Source organism: Sarcophilus harrisii, chromosome 3, assembly GCF_902635505.1.
Source record: "Sarcophilus harrisii chromosome 3, mSarHar1.11, whole genome shotgun sequence".
Taxonomy (NCBI): Eukaryota; Metazoa; Chordata; class Mammalia; order Dasyuromorphia; family Dasyuridae; genus Sarcophilus; species Sarcophilus harrisii.
Window position 1 is genome coordinate 563,033,624 of NC_045428.1, and position 18,833 is coordinate 563,052,456.

The following is an 18,833-nucleotide window of genomic DNA, read 5'->3' on the forward strand; positions in this document are numbered from 1 at the left end:
AACTTGGAAAAGTAGGTTGGGGCCAAGTTGCAAAAGTGCTTTAAAAACGAAATGGAAGTTCCTAGAGGCAATAGGGAGCCATTGGAGTTTATTAAGTTAAGAGAGTGATGTGGTTAGGCTTGTTCTTTTGGAATATCATTCTGCATATTTGTGGAGGATGGGTTGGAGAGGAAAGAGATTTGAAACAGGGAGACCAATCAGGAAGCTGTTGTAGCAGTCCAGCCACGAGGTTATGGGGGACTGAACAAGGATGATGATTGTACGAGTAGAGAAAAAGAAAAGGAAGCAAGAGGCCTTGTGGAGGGAGAAATTATAGGATTTGGCCCCAACTTGCCCCAGGAAGAATGAGCAGTCAAGGGTAATGACAAGGTTATAAATCTAGATTCATAGCACCCTTTTGTAGCATCCCTCAGTTTAAACAAACTTTGGCAGAATCTTGGTAGTAAAAATGATTCTTCTTAACGCTTATTAACCAACATCAAAAAATTGATTAAAAAGAAACTTGAAATATTACAGGGTTCCTTTTAACATGGTTTGAGAAAAATTGGTCAAAGAATCTTAGACATATAGTGGTATCCTTAACAGAAGTGGGGACGTTCAGAAGGAGGGCTATTTGAGAGGCAAAGATAATGAATTGAATTTTGGATGTATTGAGTTTCTGTCACTTGACTATTACCATCATCATTATTATTATAATCATCAGTACATCACCACCACCATTATTACAGCTGCCACTAGGGCCATCCCGATCCACCCTATCGCCGACACCATGATTGCCATTATTATGAGATCAGGGAGGGTCCTTAGAACACAGAGCTTGGAGGGCCCTTGCAAATGGAAAGAGTCTTAGAACATAGAATGGTAGATCTGTGAGACACTTAAGAGGTCATCTGTTCTAGCTTGCTGTACCCATTTTACAGATGAAAATTTTTTACCCTTAAGATAACTACTAAGTTATCTTAGTAGTTAAGTTAAGTAATTAGACAGTTAAGATAACTACTAAGCCAGGGTTCACTTTCTTACATTCCTCTGCTCTTCAGTGGATTGTGGAGGGCTATGAGGGAGCACATAGACTGTAGGAAAATGTAGCTGACAGTCTGGCAGAAGGTTCAAAGGGGCTTTCCCCCTGTCCCCTTGTCTGTACTATGGCTCGTGGAGGTTCTTGTAGCTAATTTATGTCCCCGTCTATACCTGTCAAATGTTTGGCTATGAGACCGCAGAAGATGCTGGAGCCCATCAAAGAACCTGGAAGAAAAATGGATAGAGGGAAAATCCCAGTATTTGGTGCTCTCCCAGTGAGGTCACAATGGCTTGTGGGTACAGATAGATGGGTTTGTTTTGGGGGTGAGCGGGGATGGGTTTACTTTTACCATCACCAGCTGCCCCGACCTTGTTGTCTTCATCCCTTTTATGGCCAATTTCCTGCCACACAAAGATGATAGCTGGCATTTTTATGGAACTTCATTCAGTAAATTCCATCCATTTGTTTTTCTTTGATCTTGGCAATAGATAGGCAATGTGGGTAATATCCTCATTGTATGGATGAATAAACTATGACTCACAGAGGTTATGTGATTTCTGAATTCCTTTTGGTTCACCCTCTGTTCTTTTTTATGAATAAAAAAAATGCCGATGGACTTCTTTTTTTACAGCCATTGCTACATCTAAGAGTCTGTTTAAAGTTCCCATGACAGGAGAAAATCAGCTACTAGGAAAAGCTCGGCCCATGGGATAGATTAGGAAAGCACTAAGAAGACTGAGGTCGAAGTCTGGGCTCTGAGCACCGCAGGGAGTGACACTCTGGGCCTGTTAGAATTTGTGTGTCTTCCTAAGCCCTTAGTCTCCAGTTTGCTGGGTGTGGCTATTATTATACACTTTAAAACCCAGGATTGTCTGCACTTGGAGCAGGTAATGCTATAGAATGTTGGAGGCCAGTGGGATTTTAGGATTAGAGGATGTCAGAACGGAGGATCATAAAGGTTAGAGTTGAAAGGGACTTTAGAGGCCACCTAGTCCAAACCCTCTCATTTGGTAAATTAATCTCTTTTCAATGAACAAACATTTGTTTTCTTTCCCAAACCCTTCTTTTGTATGGAGAGCAACCTGAACTCAAGGGATTGTGATTTGCCCAAAGTAGGGAGGAGCAGAACCGATTATGTACCCAGGGTTCTTTCAACCATGCAATGCTGGAACCTGGAAGAAACCTGAGAGCAGAGAATGTCAAAACAGGAAGGGAGCTTAGAACACAGAATATTAGAACTAGATGGTACCTTAGAACATAGAATTTAAAAAACAGTTTGGAAGGGATCTTAGAGCACCAAATGATATACCTTGGAACACAGAATAATAGAACAGAAGCATTACATCACAAAATGTTAGGGCCACAAAATATTAGGGCTTAAAATGTAAGAACTGGAAAGGAGCTTAGAACACAGAATATTAGAACTAGATGGTACCTTAGAACATAGAATTTAAAAAACAGTTTGGAAGGGATCTTATAGCACTAAATGATATGCCTTGGAACATAGAATAGTAGAACAGAAACATTACATCACAATATGTTAGGACTTAGAATGTAAGAACTGGAAAGGAGCTTAGAACATAGAATTTAGAGCTTAGAGGGGCCTTAGAATATAGCATGTAAGAACTGGAAGTTATCTTGTCAGATTTGCAAGTGGATTTGTTAACATTAGAAAAGAGCTGAGAGGCATCCCTTCATTTTTTTGTGTTTGAAAACAGAGGCTAAGGAAGTGCAGTTGATTTGCCCCACATCATATAATGAATTAATGGCAAATTGGGATTGGAACTCAGGTTTCTGATTTCCCAATCCAGTGTTGACTGACAATAATTGTTTCAATATCAAGCTTGTGGCTCAATTTATAGAGGGCTGGAGAGGTTAAGTGATTTGTCCAGTGTTACATAGCCAGTCAGTGTCCGAAACAGAATTTAAACCGACTTTTTTGGACTCCAAATCTATTTTTTTGTCTACTCTACCACTTAGTCTTTTTGTCTTTTTTTCTGACTTTTGCTTATTTAAGTCATTTTTTGGCTATGTCCTGATGACCACCGCCTTGAATTGTTCCCATTGCCTTCTTCTTCTTCTTTTTTTTAAAAATTACTTATTTACAAAGCGTGGGTAATTTTTCCAACAGTGACCCTTGCAAAACCTTTTGTTCCAAATTTTCCCCTCCTTGCCCCCACTCCCTTCCCATCTGGCAGGTAGTCCAATACATGTTAAATATGTTGAAATACATGTTAAATTCCCATTGCCTTCTTACACTTATGGTGTCTGACTTTTTCCCTTCCTCAGTTGATCTTCTTGGATTCGACCACTGACCATCTAACTTAGGGCACATGCTTTATCCGGTTGTATTTATGGTTTCCCCTACTTTTGCTCTTATCTATGGCACTATGCCCTTGGCTCTGATTAGCCATTTTGCAAACTGGAGCTGTTGATAATAAGCAGGGATGGATCACAGTGTGGATTGCTCAACACAAACCAGTTCTCAGAGGTAGGAACACAAAGAGAAAGAGTTACTTTCTCTTTCTGGGGCCTCAGTTCCTTTGGACTATAAGGGTGTTGTCGGACACAGCCTACTTTAGTGTCCAGAGCATTGGCCTGGGAGTTGGTTAGCTTATGTGCTCATCAGCAGATGATTTGAGCCTTTATTTGTGCCTCTGGAAAATTTAATGGTTGGATTAGGTGATCTCTGAGGTGCTTTCCAGTAAGAATCCACATTGCAAGTTCACTTCCAGCTCTAACATTCTATGATTCTCTGACTCTGGCTGGGGACTCTGAGAGTTGGACTCCCTCCCTCTTTTCCTGCTTCTCTGGAAGGGGATTGACCATAAAAGTTCTGGGGAGTGAGAAAACATTAGAACGGGAGCCCAGAGCTGACCATGAATTAATAATGACCTGGTATATGTGGGGGAGAAGGGAGGGCAAAGCTCGGGGCTCAGGGTTGCACAGGAATGTAGAAATCCTGACTGTTCATATAAGTGACAAGGACTGAGGTAAATATCCACGTAGGACTCAACGTTCTGGCAACCAGGGTGGGATTCTTGGCAACATTAATCCCCCTTCTCCATGGGGCAAACTGGCTCTTGGAAGCTGAGCCAGGCCTCTCTCCATTCCCAGGTGCATCTGGGGGTGATCATCTGGCTGCCTATTGTGGAAGGTCCCATTGTCTCCTCTCCGCCTTTCTGTTCCCAGGGACAATGGGTGGCAGTCAGGGCAACATGATCACCAGGGTCCCCTTACGTAGCCCTGGCCCCCTGTGCCCCATAGTGACATGAGGAGAATGCCCTCCTGGGGAGATGCTAGGGGCTCAGGCAGGCAGGGAACCAGCACCAGATGCATCTCTCGCTGTTTCCCTGGTAACTGCATCCACAAAATTGGTGGTTGGAGGTTTTTTTTAGGGTTTGGGGTGTGTATTTTTTTGGTTTTGTTTTTTAGTTTTGCTCCCTTCTCACTCCCTCCTGCTTTAGAGGGAAAAGAAATTTCTCTGTTGAAGGATCTTTAACTGGTTTGGGGCAAATGACTAGAACCTAAGACTCCTGCCAGTATACTGGGAGAATCTTAAGGCATCTCTTAATTTACTCTGTTCTTAAGAAAGGTAGAAGAAAAACAAACAAACAAATCCAGCAACTAGATTTGGAGTCAGGAGAACTGAGTTTGAAATCTGGCTCAATTACTTATTACCTATGTAACACTGAACAAGGCTCTTTCTCTGAGCCTTAGTTTCTCCTTCTGTAACATGAGAAGACTGCTCCATTTTGTGATTCTAAATTTCAGAGACAGTAGAAGGAGACATGTCAGGAAATCTCGAATTATAATCTGACCTCAGACACTCAGAAGCTGTGTGATCCTGTATGAGTCCCTTTCCTTTTCTGGACCTCAGTTTCCTCATCTGTAAGACCATTATTCATCTGTGAGACAACAATAATGAGGGAGAAAAAGAATAGCATTTGTATCACATGCCACATGGTGCTGTTAGGAGAATTAAATGAGAGAATGTGTCTAAAAAAAGTACAGACTAGTGGGCCATTATTCTTTAAGGTATGGGAGACCATCAAAGCCAGCAAAACTTGGTCTTATGGCATTCTGAGTCTAGTCCTTGGTCTAACCTCTGGAGGTTTGCAATTAATCATTCAAACAGTTCTTGTTCTTTGTCAGGTACTGTTAGACAATGGGGATACAATGACAAGAAGGAAATAATTCTTACTTGCAAAAAACTTACATTCTAAGGCTCTCCAAGCTCTGACATTCCATGTGCTAAGGCCCTCCTGGCTCCATATCCAGTGTTCTAAGGGTCCTTTTAGCTCTGATCTTCCATGTTCTTAGGGCTCTCCTGGCTCTACATTCAGTGTTCTAAGGATCCTCTCAGTTCTGATCTTCCATGTTCTAAGGGACCTTCTAGCTCTACATTCAGTGGATCCTTTTAGCTCTGATCTTCCATGTTCTAAGGGACCTTCTAGTTCTATATTCGGGGGGGTCCTCTTAGCTCTGATCTTCCATGTTCTAAGGGACCTTCTAGTTCTATATTTGGGGGGATCCTCTTAGCTCTGATCTTCCATGTTTTAAGGGACCTTCTAGCTCTACATTCAGTGGGTCCTCTTAGCTCTGATCTTCCATGTTCTAAGGGACCTTCTAGTTCTATATTTGGGGGGGTCCTCTTAGCTCTGATCTTCCATGTTTTAAGGGACCTTCTTGCTCTACATTCAGTGGGTCCTCTTAGCTCTGATCTTCCATGTTCTAAGGGACCTTCTAATTCTATATTTGGGGGGATCCTCTTAGCTCTGATCTTCCATGTTTTAAGGGACCTTCTAGCTCTACATTCAGTGGGTCCTCTTAGCTCTGATCTTCCATGTTCTAAGGGACCTTCTAGCTCTACATTCAGTGGGTCCTCTTAGCTCTGATCTTCCATGTTCTAAGGGACCTTCTAGCTCTACATTCAGTGGGTCCTCTTAGCTCTGATCTTCCATGTTCTTAAGGCCCTCCTGGCTCTACATTCAGTGTTCTAAGGGTCCTCCCAGCTCTGATCTTCTGGCTTCTAAGGCCTCTTCCAGCTCTGACTCTCTAGACTCTGGGTTCTATGTTCCAGTCCTTTCTAGCCCAGTTATGTTCTGAGAGCTTTTCTAGTTCTGCCATTCTGCATTTCAGTTTCTAAAAGGACTCTGGAGCTCATTGATCTTAGCCAATCAATACAGAGACACAGGAGTCTGTATCCAAGCTAAGGGAGGTAGCTCACCCTAATCCCCACCCCATCTCTTGGGCCCTGGAGGGGACTTGCCCTGGATGAGGGAAATTCCACCCAGCCCTTTCTCTAAAGTCCTGAAAAGGTCAAGTCTGGAAATTCCCCTGGGAGAATCATTGCTAAGGAGGCTCCGAGCTTGTTTGGGGGTGTTGTGACTTTCCAGGCAAAGCCTGTCTTATCCAGGCCAGCATTCCCAGGCTCTCTGACTTCTTTAATTCTTTTTGTCCCCCGCTGTGTTCTTTTAGAGCGCGGGGGTGGGACCCACAGGACCTGTGGAGAGGAATGTGGGTGGAGGTGTGTGTATCTGTGAGAATCACCGGGTGTTTGTGTTTTAGAACAGAGTTCAGTACTGGAACCAACAGAAGCCTAGGAATCTAATCCGGGCCCTTTATTTTTTAGAAAGGGAAATTGATGATTCTGAGAAAGGGAAGTGAGTGGTCCAAGATCACCTGCCAGTAATTAGTCCCTGGGCATTCTGACCCGGGAAACATAGGTCCTCTGACTGGTCCCTGGTCTGGGGTCATGTGCTTTATCCTGAAGCCCTGGAAAGAGCAAACTTAAGGTTGTCTCCAGTCGGCCCTAGGGCTGGGAGAATGTCAGCCCTGACAGGTTAGAATGACCGTCTTCTAACACAGATTTCTCCTCCATTCTGGTTTCCCTGCAGCACTCACTCTCTTATCTCTTCCCTGCAATGTGTGTGTGTTGACTGGTTGGATTGGTGGGGAGATGAGTGTATAGGAATGGTTGTATGTTTGAAGCTATGTAGGACATGTGTGGGATGTATATGATTGAATATACACAGGTGTGTGTGTGGGGAGGGAGCAAGAGGCAATCCAGCCCCATGGTTCTCAATCTGGAGTCTGTGAACCTGGTTTCTTTTCTCCCTTTTCAAAAAGTATCTTAAATATAAAATAATTGATTTTTTTGTAATACTATGGATTTATTTTAGGCATTGAAAACACTTCTAATAAAGGGCCCAAAAATTTCACGAAAAGAGTCCATGATTCTCAATCTGGAGTCTGTGAACCTTTTTTTTTTCTTTTAAAAAATATTTAAAGTATTAAGTAATTGATTTCCTTTGTCATCCTATGAATTTATTTTATGCATTGAATGGGCCCTAATAAAGGCCCCAGAAATTTTACCCAAAGATTCCATGATTCTTAATTGGGAGTCTGTGAACCTGGTTTTTTTCTTTTAAAATTATTTTTTATAACTGTATTTCATTGTAATTGATTTCTTTTTTAATCCTATGAATTTATTTTATACATTTGAAAAGATTTTTCTGGTAAGGGGTCCGGAAATTTCACCAGAGGAATCCATGACAACAAAAATCTTAAATACCCTTGTTCTTGATCAAGGTCATTGACCTGAGGAGGATTCCAATTCTTATCCTTCCATCTTTTTTCTTGGAGATAACTGAGCCAGTCATCTGGAGGTGAAATCCCTTTCAGAGAGGGCTGGGCAAGTATTGCCTGTTAGGGACCCTGGAATCCTTGGGCAAGGACTCAAGTCCTTGCTATCTTCTCTCCCCCTGAAAAGGGGATCCCAGAATCTTCTCTCCTCCTTCCTTTACCCAGCAACATCTGTGTCGTAGCCATGGGGTGGGAGCTGGGGAGAACATCTAGGGCAGGGATGTTAGTGCAATGGAAAGAGTGGTCTCATGGGTCTGACACTTGGTGTGTCACCCTGGACCATCACAGTCTCATGTCTCTTATTTGAAGAAAAAAAAGTCGGGGGGATAATAAAATTTATATCACCAGCCTCTGACCTCCAGGTCCTGAGAAAAGTGCTTTGTACCCTGCATAGTGCCCTAGAAATGTAAGCTTCTGTGTGGTGGGGGCAGGGGTAACATTTTCCTGCTTCTTGAGGTATTTCTTCTCTCTAAAGCTGGAATGCACATACACACACACACACACACACACACACACCACACACACACACACAAACACAAACTCGCTCCTCGCCCCCTGATCTGGGGCTGCCATGGCAACCAAGAAGTATTCTCAGCATCTCATGCCAGGGGTGAACGCAGCCAGGGGCTGACCCAATAAATGAAGGGGATGTTGGGTGGGGGCAGGAGGAGTGCACAGATGGACACACTCCAGGGGAGTAATTCTCTGCACCTGTCACTTTTTGGCTCTGCTCCATCCCTGGGGCCAGTGGATCACAGACTCCCCCATCTTATATCTGGAGGAGTGGCTGCGCTATAGGGAAAAGAGCCTCATGGACAGGGAGCCAGAGGTCTAGGATTCTAATCCTGGAGGAGGTCTCTGGCCTCAGTTTCTCTCCCTGTAAAAAATGGACGACGTTTTTTATGGCTTCTTCCTGCTCTGAGGCCCTAGAGCTCTATGGAAAAGAGGGAGGGAACTCTGAAATTCCATGATTCACCTTCAAGCTCTGGCTACTTTGCTGTTTGGACAAGTTCTGAGTTCTCTGGTTTTCTTTCATTGGAACAATGTCTCACAAGAGGATGTGTAGAGTTAGGGCTGGAGCGCTGGTCCTGGAGTCAGGAGGACCCAGATTCAAATCCTACCTCAGACATTTAGCACGAGACTCTGGAACAATCTGTGTGTCCCAGTTTCTTCTTCCATAAAATGAGAGGGTGGGACTGAATGGTCTCTAAGGTTCTTCCCAGTCCTAAAACCCAGTGAATGATCCTTACTCCTTCCTGGCTCCCAGGAGGAAAGAACACATTTATTCTGAGAATAAAGGAGTAAGGAGGGATTGAGTCCTATGGAAGAAATGGGGACCAAGTTAACCTTGCAGTCAGGTGATTCCAGTGCTAGTGGCAAGGATTTTAAAGGGTCTGTTCCTCTCAAAGTGCAAGTGGCTCTGAGGTGGGGCATTGCAGCTTTCCCAGTATGGGGCTAGATTCCAAGGGATATCTGGAGTGTGAGAACATAATTCTCTGGCTTGTGTCCAAAAGCCCAGGACAAGATTCTGTCCCTTGCTGGGGAGGACCAGGGCTCATAAATGTTTAATGTGGAGAACAGGATCACAGTGGACAGGCCTGAGCCAGAAGGAGAAAGTTACCTGCTGGGTGCCCCAGGGGCAGAGATTTATAGCTACTCATAGAATTCTGGAGCTGGGAGGGCCCTTAGAACCCAGGAGGTAAGAGCTGGGAGGGCCCTTAGAACACAGGATGTCAGAGCTGGGAGGGTCCTTAGAATATGAGATGTCAGAGCTGGGAGGGCCCTTAGAACACAGGAGATGAGAGGTAGAAGGGACTTTAGAGACCATCTAATTACATTCTCTCATAACTGGAGAAAGGTGGAATGAGAAGTCCCTGGATACTCAGGAAGCTGGATGAGGAGTTGGCACTAGGACCAAACTTATGGTCTAATATCTTTCTAACCTTACCTTCTTCCTGTCATGATGATGTCAGAAGGGGCCATGGCAGCCCTGTGAGATAGATTATGGGGCCCAAGATGTCCGGCCCTGCTCAGTGTATCTGGTGACTTTTTCAGCTCCTGGCTCATTCCTTCCCTTTTCTGGTCTTAATCAATTCTTCCCGACCCTTTTACTCCCATTACCAGCAGCTGCTGCCCAATCAATTGGGTAGGAAATGCAGGCTTGGGGGGATGCCAGGTCTAACCCTTTCCCCCACTCCAGGATCTCTGAATAGGGGAAGTGACCTGAGCCCAGCTGGACTCTGGAATTTGGAATCGAACAGTCTGTTCAGAGTGAGCCTGTTGGGAAAGACTGGGAGCAGAGAGGCCAGTTTGGAGGCCCAGGCGATTGCCAAGGTGTGAGGTGATAAGTTTTTACCATAGAAGGATGGCCTTGGGATTGAAAAGGAAAAACTTCCCAACCCTCAGAGCTGTCACTGGAAAATGGGAGGGACCATGTCTGGGGATGGTGAGCTCCCTGCTCTCTGGGTGGCCAGGGTTTAAGCAGAGGCTACATGAACACTTAATGGGAGGTTGTGGAAGACATCCCTGCAGCAGGAGAAAGTGGATTGGATGACTTGAGAGAGTGGGGAATAGGAGAAAGTACTAGCAATATTCTGAAATAGCAATATTCTCAGAGGATGAGGGAGGAATCCATCCTAGCTTCAGCTATCTAGGTGATAAACATGGCCAGCCTGACCCCTCTCCCTCTCTGCGTAGTCTGCAATCCAGTAAGAGGCCGTTTTGTTCCCATTTCATGTCTTGACTGCATTTTCACTGAGCTTTGTGTCATGAAGACCTTTCCCTGGTCCCTTCTAGTTCTATGATCTTATGCAATTTACTTGAGGGAGGTTTCATTTACACAGTCAAAAAATGGACTGAATTTTCTCCAAGGTCCCTTCTGGGTCTAAATCTCAGATATATCCCTCACCTGAGGGCTGACTGAGTTAAATTCAGACTCATCACCGGTTGGCTGCCGGGTAAGGGATTTTCTTAGAGATTTTTTGTGATGTTGTGGCAGGGTTGGAATATGTATCTGTGTCGGTGGTGGGGGAACAGGGCAGCGAGGGAGGGAGAACGCTATTAAAACAAAATCATGAATCCTTAAAGTATTGATTATTAACATTCTTTTGGAACCTACCTGTCTTTGAGATATCTTGAAAACTGAGCCACTATTGCCTTTAAAATGGTGTCACTTGCAGCATGAATTTCTTTTATGTTTACTTGGCTTGGCCCAGTTGCAATTCCTGACTTAATTTTCTTGAGTGCCATTTTCACTTCTCCACTTAGTGCTTTGGGTATTGGGATGGTAAATTCCAAATGTGATGATTTTGTATGGATGATGAGAGTTAATTGCTATAGAAATACTGGCAAATCTATTCCATTTCACATCTTTTTGTTCAGTCTTTTTTTTGGTCTTGTGTGATTCTTTGTGACCCCATTTGGGGTTTTCTTGACAAAGGTACTTCATTAGTTTGTCCTTTTCTTCTCCAGATCAATTTATAGATGAAGGAACTGAGGTGAACAGGGTTGTGACTTGCCCAGGAGCATACAGCCAGATTTGAGCTCAGGACCACGAGTTTTTCTGATTCTAAGTCTGATGCTCTCTCCACTGCATCACCTACTTCATCTATAAATTCTCAGAGGACGGTCTGGCTTGATTGGATCTTATACTGTGCCAAAGCTTCCATAGTGTTTCTGTCTCCACTACTTTTCACTATTCTGAAAGGTGATACTACTCATGATCACGAAGTTGGCATCTTGGCAATGGATAGAGTTCATAATCTAAGTTGATTCTTGGGCTTCATCTTTAAAGGGAGATAAGACACACACAGAAGGAGATATTTATCCAGATGGAGAGCTACATGGAGAGGAACCAGTGCCAGGTGGAGATATATAAGGAAAAATTAAATGAGTAAGAGAGAAAAGGGATTTATTTGGAACCCTGATGAGAGAAGGTGGGAGAGGGGATGGAGAGACCCAGCCCTCCTTGCCTCTAGTGGAAAGGCCACAGTCTGCACTGTATGACTTATCCCCTATGTTGAAGAAGGACCAGCATGGCAAGAAACCACATACATCAAGGAGCAATCCAAAGCCATCCATATGTGGATACCATTTGTTATGTAGACTGCAGAGGTCCAGAAGGAAGGTAGGATCCACCAGAATGTGGGCTGCTTGAAGCCTTCCAGAAAGGGAAAGAGAGTTGCTTGGATACTTGCAAGAGAGCTAAGGGATCTTGTGGGGACAGAAAACATTCTCTTGGGAAACTATGGGTGGGGGACAAAGGGATTTATAGAGATTATTATTGAGAGAGACCCTAATTGGGAACCTTATTCCAACTGTGTTAGGAAACGGGACAGTTGACATATAGACTCCACAGATTCTTCTAGTTTTATGTTAACTTCTACTTTTTCTCTCTTTCTTGCCTTTTTAAAACCAGCTGATGATTTGACTGCAGACACAAAGCTAATTCGGAAATGACTCCCACAACATCAGTAAACAGTAATTTTCTGTTTTTTAAAATATAATCAATTTCATTTTTGGATGATGTTGTTCAGTGTTTACCAAGCATAGCACCTTCATATTCTCTTCCTGAGAAAAGTAGTCATGACATATCTATATTGAGGACTCTCAGATGGATAAGCCCAACCCTGGTTTCTCCCCCTCAGTTTCCACGCTACCTTGTCAATTAACCATCAGACCTTTCAAAGTGGAAGTTCTATGGTCATTTCAAATTCAGCACGTCCAAAGAAGAACTCATTATCTTCCCCCCCAAACCCACCCCTCTTCCATACTTTGCTATTTCTGTCTGAGGTACCACCATCCTTCTAGTCTTAGACTTTTGTAACCTAACCATGATCTTTGACTTCTCATTCTCTCTCAATCCACATATCCTTTGTTGTTGTTCAGCTGTGTGACCCTATAGACCACAGCACCCCAGCCCCTTCTATTCTCCACTATCTTTCAGAGTTGAAATCTGTCCAAGCTCTTGTTTGTTGCTTCCATCACTCTTTCTCTCTGTCTCATCATCCACTCTCCCCTCCTCCTTTTGACTTTAATCTTTCCCAGTGTCAAGGTCTTTTCTAACGAGTCCCATCTTCTCATTTTGTGGTCAAAGTATGTCCCATCAGTTTTCTTTTCAATTCTATGATAGTTCTCCCACTCACCCCTTCCTAGAATTCTTAGAATCAAGTATAAAATCTTCTGTTCAGCCTTTAAATCATCGCCTCAGGAATCTGCCCAATTTTTTGAACATTCCTTCTCCCTTCCCCCATATGGTATACCATCACTGTTCAACTAGTTGATCACTGGACAAAGAGCCCCCATTTGGAACACCAACAATTAATGATCATAGGGATAGGGACCGTGCTATTACCAGTCTCTTCACCAGTACAGATTGGTGCTTCTCTACAATTTATTGTCTTAAAGAATTGTTTAGATACCGAGATATTGAACTCAGTCTCTTCAACACTCCCAAGGACCACTGGAACCATATAAAATATAATAAATATTGGACCCATGGGAAGGCCACAGTCTACACTGTATGAGTTGTCCCCAAGCTGAAGAAGGATCACTATGGCAAGAAATCACATACATCAAGAAATAATCCAGAACCATCCATATGTTGGTACCATTTGTGCTGTAGGCTGCATAGGTCCAGAAGGAAAGTAGGATCCACCAGAATGTAAATATAACATGAGTTGAATGTAATAATACAACATAATATAACAAAGAAAATAAAATATAGATGATTTAATATATGATTTTCTGAGTCATTTTGTGGCTGGCAGGTATCCTTATATAGGGCTTAGTGAATTCTATTTGAATTCGGGGTCACTGGCTTAGAGTTACAAATCAATCCAATAAACATTTATTAAGCCCCCATCACGTTCCAGGCACTGTGTTAAATGTATTGTTGTTGAGGTATTTTAGTTGTGTCCTGTTCTTTGTGACCCCATGTGGGGTTTTGTTAGCAAAGATACTGGAGGGGTTTGCTATTTCCTTTGTCAGCTCATTTTACAGATGAGGAAACTGAGGCACACAGGGCAAGGGTAATCCTTGCCCAGGATCACACAGCTAGGAAGTGTCTGAGGCCAGATTTGAATTAAGGATGATGAGTCTTCTTGACTCTAGGTGAGGCACTCTACCCACTACATCATCTAGCTGTTCTAGCTAAGTCCTGGAGGTAACATTTTAAAAAATAAACAGTTCTTGCCCTTAAGGTTCTGCAGACTCATGGGTGTGTGTGTGTGTGTGTGTGTGTGTGTGTGTGTGAGGCAACAGGGCAGGTGGTATCTGGGGTAGGGAAGCAATGGATGCAGGACTGCCTAAAAGTCCAGTTTCTGCCCTCTGAAAAGGAAGACGTGGGGAGGAGTTCAGTGCTCCACCCTCCAGCCCTCCAATCAGAGGGGAAGGGAAGCTTGGAAGAGGCATCTTGTTTCATGGAATAGAATCCAACAGTGCAGCAGATGCAGAATGGAGGGAGGATGTATCAGAGGCTGTTTTTGAACCCGGGTCCTAAAGCTTTCAAAGCTAGCTCCCAGTTACTACAATATGATACCACTAATGTGTTTAGAGTAGAATTTTTTTGATTAAAGCTTTTTAATTTTCAAAACCATATACATAGATAATTTTTAACATTCACCTTTGCAAACCTTTGTCTTACAGTTTTTTTTCCTTCCCTTCCTCCCGCCCCTTCTCCTAGACAGCAAGTAATCCAAAATGTTAATCATGTGCAATTCTAGAACAGAAATTTTTTAACCTGGTGTCTGCAGAGAGATTTCAAGGGATTTATTAACTTGAATTAGAAAAAAAATACATTTTTATTTCAGCATAATTGTTCTCCTTTGTAATACTGTATATTTATTATTCTGAGAAAGGGATCACAGGCTTTACTAGATTGACAAAAGGATGCAAGTCGCGATAAAGGTTAAGGATCTTTTGTGCTTCCTATCTCCCTCCACTCCCTTTTGGCTGTTCTGCTCTCATCACAGCCCTCAGGCCTAGACAACTGAGGGCCATTTCAGAATTTAACTTGGTTCTTGGGTCCTAGCAGCCAAGAAAATTAATTACTTAATGATCTCTGCTCTGCACATAGCTAGGTGGGCCCTTGGATGGCAGACTCAGTCAGCCACCTGGACAATACTCAGAGCCCTGCCAGCTGGGTATGGCCCAATTGAGCCTGAACATAGCTTTTAAGAGCCCCCCCCCCCCCAGAAAGGGAGGGAACACTGGGTGAGGGAGCATTGGAGAGCATCATAGGATGGTGGAATAAATACTGAATTTAGAAGCAGATTATTCAAATCCAAATCTAATTACAAATCACCAAATCTTATCTCTATTACTTACTATTCAGGGGTCCTCAAACTATGGCCTGCAGGCCAGATGCAGCAGCTAAGGACAGTTTATCCCTCTCACCCAGGACTATGAAGTTTCTTTATTTAAAGGCCCATAAAACAAAGTTTTTCTTTTTACTATAGTCCAGACCTCCAACAGTCTGAGGGACAGTGAACTGGCCCCCTATTTAAAAAGTTTGAGGACCCCTGTGACTACCTATAAATGGATGGGCTCAGGAGCTGGGCTCTGGGAAGGGTTCTAGGTGATACAGAGTGGGTAGTATTGGACTTGCAGTCCACATCCCATGTTGCCTGATACATGATGGTGCTGTGATCATGAGTAAATTACTTCTCCCTATGAGTCTCAGTTTCCTCATCTGTCATATGGGGATGTGGTGCTTCTACCTCACAGGGCTATTAATAAGACCCAAATAAAATGATGTGTGGCAAATTTTAAGTCACTATTTATTATGATAGTTGGATTTTTTTTTTTTGCTATCGGCAGAATACTCAGCGGAGCAGCTTTGGAGATATTTAATGGGGATGGAGAGATCTTGGACAAATCACTCCATTGCAACTCACTTAACCAAAGTTTCTTCATTTGGAAAATGAGATTTCTGCTGAGGCTTGATGGGAAGTGGGTGGTCCAATGGTTAGAGGGCTGGTCTTGGAGTCAGGAAGAGTCATCTTCATGATTTCAAATCCACTCTCAGAGACTTACTAGCTGTATGACTCTGGGCAAGTCACTTAACCCTATTTGCCTCAGTTCCCCCATCTGTAAAATGAATTGGGGAAGGAAACAGCAGGGTGCTCCAGTATCTTTGCCAAGAAAACCCCAAATAGGATCACAAAGAGATGGACACTGCCAAAACGACTCAACAGCAGCAAAACTGAGTCTTTGACACTTATTTACTGAGCCACAATGGGAAAGTCCTTTCCCTTTTCAGGAGCTCAGTTTGCACCTCTAAAATGAGAAGGATACTCATTAAACTGCCAGTTTTAGTGGTTTGTTGTCAAAAAACCACTCCTTAAAGAGGTGCGATCTCTCAGGTTCCTTCCAGCTCCGAATCCTGGGACCTTTGAGGTTCCTACAATCCTGAAATTCTGGCTGGGGAGGAAAGATTGTAGGATTGTAAGGAACACAGATCTAAGGGGCTGTAACCAGTCTTGGGAAAATAAATGGCATAATTTCCATCCCCTGCAGCATCCAGCCTCCTCTGATGTCCTCTGCAAGTGTCTGAATTGGCTGGGGGGAACAATTTGAAACTCATTCCCATCGAGGCCCCAGTGACTCATGGCTGCTTGAAGTGTGACCCTGCCAAGGACAGTTGCATTTTCAGAGGAATTTTGGTCTTATAGCCAAAGGAATAGCACTCTAACAGTGGAATATCAAGCACCAAGCAGGTATGATTAGAGCTGACATGCAATTTACTACCTAAAGATTTGCAAAATAATTTCCATACAGAATGAAAGCTCCTTCAGGATTGAATTTTGGCTTTGCATCTCCAGAGCCTAGGAGGTGACTTAGCACATATCTGGCCCTTAATCACCAAGCATTTATTAAGCTCTTACTATGTGCCAGGCACTATGCTAAGCAAGGGGGAGTGCAAGGGAGAAAAAACACCCAGATTACATTTTCAAGGACTTTATATTTTAAATGAGAGACACATTTACATAAATAAGTACCTGTCAATGATGGACAGCATAGGGTCCTGATGGATCTCATTTGATGCTTGCAATAGTCTTTCGAAATAGGTGCTGTTTTTTATACCCATTTTACAAATATGAATACTGAAGATCAGCCTATATATAAGGCAGTATAAGGTATACATCCTGGGCCTTCCTAGCTCCAAGTTCAATATTCAAAGTCACTAAAATTTGCCTAGTGTTTTTCAAGCTGTTTAAAGCTTTAATTTTAAAAGTGTTTTTGTATCCATTATCTCTTCTGAACTTTTTGCTTACCTGGTAAGGCAGATAGTCTGGGAGTTATTTCTTCCTCCATTTTACAGAGGAAGCCACTGAGGTTGGATGAAGTGAAGTGACTTGCCTATGGTCAGTTAGCTAGAGCATTTCAGAGGTGGGATTTGAACTCAAGTCTTGCTCATCCTAAACTCTATACTCTGTTTAGGGGAAGGTGCTGTTGGGGGGATGGGGACAACAGAGACATATTTTGGAGGAGAGAGCTGGGAGAGTTTGTGATCCTTTTTTTCTGTTCCCCCTCACAGATGTGCCCCAGTGTTCCCCTACCTAGCTTGGTCTGGGGTTTGGGTTTGGGAAATGGGGCTGCCATTGTTTTGGGGTATCCCATGTTCTCCTTACTAATTTGATTTGAGTTTGGGGGTTCAGAACTGTATTGTCCCAGGGTAAAAGCTTGAAACTGTGTGTGTTTTGTGTGTGCTTTATAAGGGGGAGTAGGGCAAATAGCAGCCAGGTTTCCCTTGCCTATCCAGACCTAGACAAGGATGGTAAGACACAATCCTTGCCCCAGTTCCCCACACATACACATGCTAGTCTACTTTGCCAGTTTCTACTCTACATCACCAATGGCTGATTGTTTAATGCCTTGAAACCCTGCAAAGCTCCCTAAATGAAGTTCTTCACCATTCCAACGAGGTCAGTCTAGTAATTCATATGATTAAGAAGCAAATGGATGACCCAGGTCTGTAAGCTCTAATCTGTATAGTTAAGTGGGCAGTCCATAGATCTAGCCCATCAGACCATTCAAATAGACCATGAACTGAGCCTGGAAATGAACTGGAGGAACAGAGCGGGCTGGATCGCACCTAAGGTATGGAACTGGACTGGAAGCATTCCCTGGTCCAAAAGCAACGGCAGCCCTCCGGGCATGTTACACAGCTGTGACTTGTGGAATTAGCTCTTAACCTGTGCTGAGAGTGTGTTCAGACTCTACCAACATATCTATTCCCTACTCATCAATCAAACTAGAATTTATAAAGCATTTACTAAGGGTCAGGCTTTATGCTGTACTCTGGTAGATTGGTTGTTGTCCTTTGTTCTCAGAGAGGACCAAAATGATATCACTGTGTACGGTGTATCTGACTGTGGCTGATCAAACCCATACGAGCTTGGACCACTCTGCCACAGGTCAGGCAGAAATAGTCCATATGAACATTTGGGCTCTTCTCTAACTTTGCACTTATCACGTTTCTTCTGGGCTAATTCCCTCTAGGGTTACAAAGAAAGACTCTCAAATTGCTCATTAACAATAGGAGTGTCCCTCTTGTGCTATTAGATTTTTAAAAAAAGATTAAACATGTATAATTCTTTAAAAATATTTCTATATCTGTTATGTTGTGAAAGAAAAATCGGACCAAAAGGGGAAAAAAACCGTGAGGGAGAAAAAAACAAGCAAGCAAACAATGGTAAAAATACTATGCTTCAGCCCACATTCAGTTTCATAGTTCTCTGGATGCAGAAGGCATTTTCCACCCCAAATCTATTGGAATTTCTTGGGTCACTGCATTACAGACAAGAGCCAAGTCCACCACATTTGATCATCACATCATCTTGCTGTTATTGCGTACAATGGTCTCTAGGTCCTGCTCACTTTACTCAATATCAGTTCACGTAAGTCTTTCTAGGCTTTTTTGAAATCATCCTGTTGACTGTTTCTTATAGAACAATAACATTTCATAACTTATTCAATAATTCTCAAACTGATGGTCATCCGGCCAATGTCTGATTCTTTGCCACCACAAAAAGGGCTGCTACAAACAGTTTTGCACATATGGCTCCTTTCCCATCTTTTATGATCTTTTTGGAATACACACCTAGTAGTGATACTGCTGGATCAAAGGGGTACCTTCGAAATTGCTCTCTAGAATGGTTGG